Raw genomic sequence first — 6927 nt, 5'->3', positions numbered from 1 at the left:
TCCTTCAATGCCTTTTGTAAGGGACCAAAGACGTGATAACAGCAGGAGGAGAAATCAGGACAATGTGGAGGGTGTTCGAGTCACTCTCCCACTTGAGTCTCCCAGTTGTGGCTGACCTCCCAGTTCTGCCGGCATCTTGTGCCGAATCACGACCAGCACGGAACTTGGCGCACCATTCCATAACGGTAGTTTTCGACAGACACACTTCCCCATACATTCTTAATTCTCTGATGGACGTCTACTGTAGTTTGTCCTTCGGCAGCCAAGAGAAAAATAACACCACATTGTTCCTGTTTGGTCGTATTTGGTAATTATATCGCCATAGTTTGTTTCTGCATTTACTGCGAGCGTGTCGGAATGACACGAAACACAGTAATCCGTTGCCTAGATGTCGGTGCTTATATTCCCGGATCTGAGTCGCGCGAAGTTCCATATACGCTGCAGCAACGCTCAGAAATCGATCTTTTTGATGCCCCTTATATATAAGCAGCAAAACAACATGATGCCCGAAGGATATAAAATGTAGGCCAACAATAGTAAGAAAAACGTTTCTGAAAAAAAAAATCAGTTCAAAGCCTTTATAAATTTAAGTGTTAGTTTTTTCTGTAGGTATTGGTCTGGAGTGTAGCCTTCCACCGTAGTGAGATGTGGCTGATAAACAATTCAGAGATGAACGTTTGTAAAACATGCACCTCCAGATGAATGCTGAAAATCAGAGAGAGGATAACTGACGTAGATGGCAACGGCCTTGCCGCAGTGGATACACCGGTTCCCGCCAGATCACCGAAGTTAAGCACCGTCGGGCGTGGCCGGCACTTGGATGGGTGACCATCCGGGCAGCCACGCGATGTTGCCATTTTTCGGGGTTCACTCAGCCTCGTGATGCCAATTGAGGAGCTACTCGACCGAATAGTAACGGCTCTGGTCAAAGAAAACCATCATAACGACCGGGAGAGCAGTGTGCTGACCATGCGGCCCTCGTATCTGCATCCTCAGCTGAGGATGACACGGCGGTCGGTTGGTACCGATGGGCCACTTCTGGCCTGAAGACGGAGTGCTAAGTGACATAGAGTCAGTGAATCGATTTGTGGAGGAAAGATATGACTACAAGAACGTAGTATTGCATATGACATCAACAAATTATCTATTTGGTAATGCAGGTAAGAGAGGGGTGGGATAAAAACTGTAGAGGGGAAACAAGGTTTGACTCCAGTAAGAAGGTTCAAATGTATATTATTTGCAGAAAATATGCAAAGGTCAAGAAGGTTTGCAGATGGCCCAACTGGAACAATATTAGCAGCTAAAGGGAAGGTTTGTTTTACGACCATTGCCTATACCACCTAACTATTCGTGGCTCGTACCTAAAATTAGGGAAAATTCCCCTCCAAAAAAATGTTACTCTTTGTTTTACTATTATGCGAAAGAAAACAAACAGATTTACTGAATCATCTTCTTCATCACGTCTACCTTAAGGGGTTTCAAAATTTCTACAAAGGAAAATGCAGTCTATATTTCCTCGTTAATACTTACGGTTCCTAACAATGACTGCGAAACTACGCTATCAACGTGATTTTTTGGTTTCTCATCCTTTTCAGGATTTTATTTCATTTTATTTATATTTATAAAACCGTATTTGGTCCATATTAGATCACCTCCAAATCGTAAACACGGGAAGGAAAACGGCGAATTCCTTACTTGAAAGCTTTAAAGCCAGCTTTGCTATTGGGAGAATTCAGAATTGTAAGCTACGAATACATTTCTTGTTGTTGCTTATAACTGCCTAAGATACTAGAATATCAGGTGTTCAACGGCCTGTTTTCTTAAACGTAAGTTGCTCATGGACAGACGGCTGTAAAAACTTAATTTGTTGAAGTTCACTTACAGCCACGGAACTTATTTCTTGTGAATGCAAGTTCATGTGTAAGATTATCTGTAAAATAAAAGAAATGAAGAAAATGAATCAAATAGGATAGATGGATGTAGGATAAGTATATAATTCTACACTTCACCGCATTCAGGAAAGTGGTACACGTTTTTTAAGCACAGCACACATGGTGTTAAGAAGATCCTCCACCAGCACACCAGGGTCGCCAGTGAGGGAGCGGCAGTGCACGCTCTCCCTCACAGTCTCCAGTGCAGTTTCCGGTGTGCACATATGTGAAACAGCCATACATCACGTCGCTGGAACCGTGAAGTACACAGTCCCATACATTGATTCTTGCACTCATTTCATAAGATTCTGGATTGTATATTGTACAGGTTTACGGAAAGAATTAAACTAAAATTATTTCATTATAGTAAATGTTATGGATAGAATAAAAATGGTTGGTTGAAACGGCTCTGAGCACTTTGGGACTCAACTTCTGAGGTCATCAGTCCCCTAGAACTTAGAACTACTTAAACCTAACTAACCTAAGGTCATCACACACATCCATGCCCGAGGCAGGATTCGAACCTGCGACCGTAGCGGCCCCGCACTTCCAGACTGTAGCTCCTAGAACCGCACGGCCACCCCGGCCGGCCTGGATAGGATAATGTGAAAATAAGGGATGCTGCAGTTCCACGGTGCCTATACACGAGCTGCCACTGCATGCTTACCTAAAGCTTCAGCACCTTCGTCCATGGTAGTCTTTTGTAGATGCTCGGAATTTTTTCAATACATGTAGTAAGACACAGAGGGAGTTAATAGGGTAAAATGAACTCTGTTATGAAATTTGTTCTTTCTGTGCACTGCTCACACTTTATTCTCATACATCAATCTGATTCGGTTTCACAGCCAAACCACACAAGACGATTGATCGTCTTCTAGCCGGCCGTTGTGGGAAAGAGCCGCCCGTTGTGGCCGAGCGGTTTTAGGCGCTTCAGTCTGGAACCGCGCGACCGCTACGGCCGCAGGTCCGAATCCTGCCTCGGGCATGGATGTCTGTGATGTCCTTAGGTTAGTTAGGTTTAAGCAATTCTAAGTTCTAGTGGACTGATGACCTGAGAAGTTAAGTCCGATAGTGCTCAGAGCCATTTGAACCATTTTTTGATCTTCTTTTCACGATCTTCCTGGTTCAGTGAATGAATACGAATTAACATGCACTAATTAATTTAACTCGCGCAGGGACGTATTGTCTGCACTCTTAGGGGCACATACGTACACACTCTATGAAACAATGATTTTTAACCACTCAAATAAACTTTCTAGTTTTACGTCCCAATACATGCTCTGACGGAGCTATCCAGGCATCCGTTTCTCTATATTTGGGGATACCAACACTCTTTTTTCACGGCAACTGCCTCCAATCGCATGTCACGAAAAATATGCGACACAACGGCGGACTGTTGTTACATACGAGTATATGCAGCTTACTATTTGTCCTGGAAAGCTGTCGTGGAGAGCGGCATCAGATCAGTCTTCGTACTGAAGACAACAATTAAAGCAACTACTTGTCCTTTTTGGTGTTAATGCCGCATCGAAAGGGGCCCACTGTACATAGCCATCCTGTTACTGAGCGAAGTGGGGCAGCGGTTAGCACACTGGATTCCGCCGGGTGACATTTCAAATCCACGTCTGGCCATCCAGAAGGTGGTTTCCCGCGATTTCCCTAAATCACTCCAGGCAAATGCCGATACAGTTCCTTTGAAAAGGTTCGGCCGATTTTCATTCTCATTCTTGAAACATTCTGAGCTTGTGCTCCATCTCTAATGACCTCGACGCCAGAAGAGCGTTAGATCCCAATCTTCTTTCCTCCTCCCTTCCCTTCCTGTCACCGCGGTTGTCAGTTATCTAAGGGATTGAAGTCGTGTCTGTTGCCATCTGTCTGCAAATTGTCCAAATTTTGTTCTGTGTGTGACCGTACTTTATTCGTTTTGTATCGCGGAAAAATTGGGACCAGCAGAGCATTCGACTAAGCAAGCGTGGGAAACCACTTCAAAACCACACCCAGGCTGGCCGATGCACCAGTCGCGGTCGTTGAACTGCTGTGCAGATTCGAGCCGGGTCTGGCTCACACCCCTAACTCTCAAGTGATCACGCTGTACGTTACGCTATACCAGCAGGTCAAGGACAATAGGAAGAAAAAGATACCTATACGGTGGTTGTCTCCCGTCTGTGCTGAATTTCGTGCTGACTGGTGGAAAGTCGGGTAATACACAATATATACAAGAACTAAGAGGGGACAGTAAGAGCGGAAGATCAAGAACGAAGTGCTCAGGTTAAAAAAGATAGAAATGTAGTTTATATGAGGCGGAAAAATTGGGACCAGCAGAGCATTCGACTAAGCAAGCGTGGGAATTGTTCAGTCTACACATCGAAGAAGCCATGACGAGAATAAAAGAAAGGTTTAGCAGTAGAATTAAAATTTAAGGTGAAACAAGATCAATGATAAGATTCGCTTATGACGTTGCTATCCTTAGTGAAAGTGAAGAAGAATTACATGTCTGCTGAATGGAATGAACAGCCTAATGAGTACAGAATATGGATTGAGAGTAAATCGAAAGTAAAGAGAGGTAGCAAAAATGAGACAGCCAGAAATTTATCATCAAACTTGGTGATCACGTAGTGTGTGAAGATTTAAAATTCCTCTACCTAGGCAGCAAAATAACCCATGACAGCCGGTGCAAGGAGGACATACAGGGTGTTTCAAAAATGACCGGTATATTTGAAACGGCAATAAAAACTAAACGAGCAGCGATAGAAATACACCGTTTGTTGCAATATGCTTGGGACAACAGTACATTTTCAGGCAGACAAACTTTCGAAATTACAGTAGTTACAATTTTCAACAACAGATGGCGCTGCGGTCTGGGAAACTCTATAGTACGATAATTTCCACATATCCACCATGCGTAGCAATAATATGGCGTAGTCTCTGAATGAAATTACCCGAAACCTTTGACAACGTGTCTGGCGGAATGGCTTCACATGCAGATGAGATGTACTGCTTCAGCTGTTCAATTGTTTCTGGATTCTGGCGGTACACCTGGTCTTTCAAGTGTCCCCACAGAAAGAAGTCACAGGGGTTCATGTCTGGCGAATAGGGAGGCCAATCCACGCCGCCTCCTGTATGTTTCGGATAACCCAAAGCAATCACACGATCATCGAAATATTCATTCAGGAAATTAAAGACGTCGGCCGTGCGATGTGGCCGGGCACCATCTTGCATAAACCACGAGGTGTTCGCAGTGTCGTCTAAGGCAGTTTGTACCACCACAAATTTACGAAGAATGTCCAGATAGCGTGATGCAGTAATCGTTTCGGATCTGAAAAATGGGCCAATGATTCATTTGGAAGACATGGCGGCCCAGACCAGTACTTTTTGAGGATGCAGGGACGATGGGACTGCAACATGGGGCTTTTCGGTTCCCCATATGCGCCAGTTCTGTTTATTGACGAAGCCGTCCAGGTAAAAATAAGCTTCGTCAGTAAACCAAATGCTGCCCACATGCATATCGCCGTCATCAATCCTGTGCACTATATCGTTAGCGAATGTCTCTCATGCAGCAATGGTAGCGGCGCTGAGGGGTTGCCGCGTTTGAATTTTGTATGGATAGAGGTGTAAACTCTGGCGCATGAGACGATACGTGGACGTTGGCGTCATTTGGACCGCAGCTGCAACACGGCGAATGGAAACCCGAGGCCGCTGTTGGATCACCTGCTGCACTAGCTGCGCGTTGCCCTCTGTGGTTGCCGTACGCGGTCGCCCTACCTTTCCAGCACGTTCATCCGTCACGTTCCCAGTCCGTTGAAATTTTTCAAACAGATCCTTTATTGTATCGCTTTTCGGTCCTTTGGTTACATTAAACCTCCGTTGAAAACGTCGTCTTGTTGCAACAACACTGTGTTCTAGGCGGTGGAATTCCAACACCAGAAAAATCCTCTGTTCTAAGGAATAAACCATGTTGTCTACAGCACACTTGCACGTTGTGAACAGCACACGCTTACAGCTGAAAGACGACGTACAGAATGGCGCACCCACAGACTGCGTTGTCTTCTATATCTTTCACATCGCTTGCAGCGCTATCTGTTGTTGAAAATTGTAACTACTGTAATTTCGAAAGTTTGTCCGCCTGAAAATGTACTGTTGTCCCAAGCATATTGCAACAAACGGTGTATTTCTATCGCTGCTCGTTTAGTTTTTATTGCCGTTTCAAATATACCGGTCATTTTTGAAACACCCTGTAGAAGTAGCACTGGCAAAAAGAGCATTCCTGTCCTGGAAAAGTCTATTAGTATCAAACATAGACCTTAATTTGAGGAAGAAATTTTTGAGAATGCATGTTGGGAATACAGCATTGCATCGGTAATGAAACGTGGATTGATTCAAAACCGGAAGAGAAGGAAATGAAGAATTTGAGATATGCTGATACAGAAGAATCTTGAAAACTTTGGTGCAGTGGTAAGGTAAGGAATGGGTAGGTTTTCCGCAGAAACGGCGAGGAAAGAAATCTAGGGAAAAGACTGTAGAACTGTTTTTAACCTTTACATTAATGTAAGTTGGAATTGTCTGGTAGATATGAGCCAAGTGAAAACGTAGATAAAATCCACATGGAAATCAACAACGCTCATCAGGACATAAAATTCACACTTGAAAAACAAATCAAATACGTTTTCTTGATATTACAATAAAAAAAGAAAACGGCAAACATACATTTAGCATCTTTAGAAAACCAACATCCACAGAAACAATGATATATTCCACTTCTAACCATCCCCACAACCATAAACGTGCAGCACTAAGACATATGTTGTGTAGATTGAACAGAATCCCACTCAACAAGAGAAACAATGAAAAAGAAATGAGTACTATCGTACAAATAACTGGGAACAGTGGGTATGACACATTTGTAGTACACAGCCTCAATCAAAAAATAAAAACACAAATACAAAACTAACACAACATTTACAGAATACAAGAGAACTCACAAGCTGCAAACTTACAG

General features: G+C 43.6%; 1 pseudogene; it reads left to right on the top strand.

The window, feature by feature from the left end:
- Nucleotides 1–738: 738 nt before the first annotated feature.
- LOC126195946 (5S ribosomal RNA) lies at nucleotides 739–856 on the top strand (annotated as a pseudogene).
- Nucleotides 857–6927: the final 6071 nt, after the last annotated feature.

This window comes from Schistocerca nitens, chromosome 7, assembly GCF_023898315.1.
Source record: "Schistocerca nitens isolate TAMUIC-IGC-003100 chromosome 7, iqSchNite1.1, whole genome shotgun sequence".
Classification (NCBI taxonomy): domain Eukaryota; kingdom Metazoa; phylum Arthropoda; class Insecta; order Orthoptera; family Acrididae; genus Schistocerca; species Schistocerca nitens.
The sequence above is the reverse complement of the archived record's forward strand: the minus strand, read 5'-3'. Positions and strand labels throughout refer to the sequence as shown.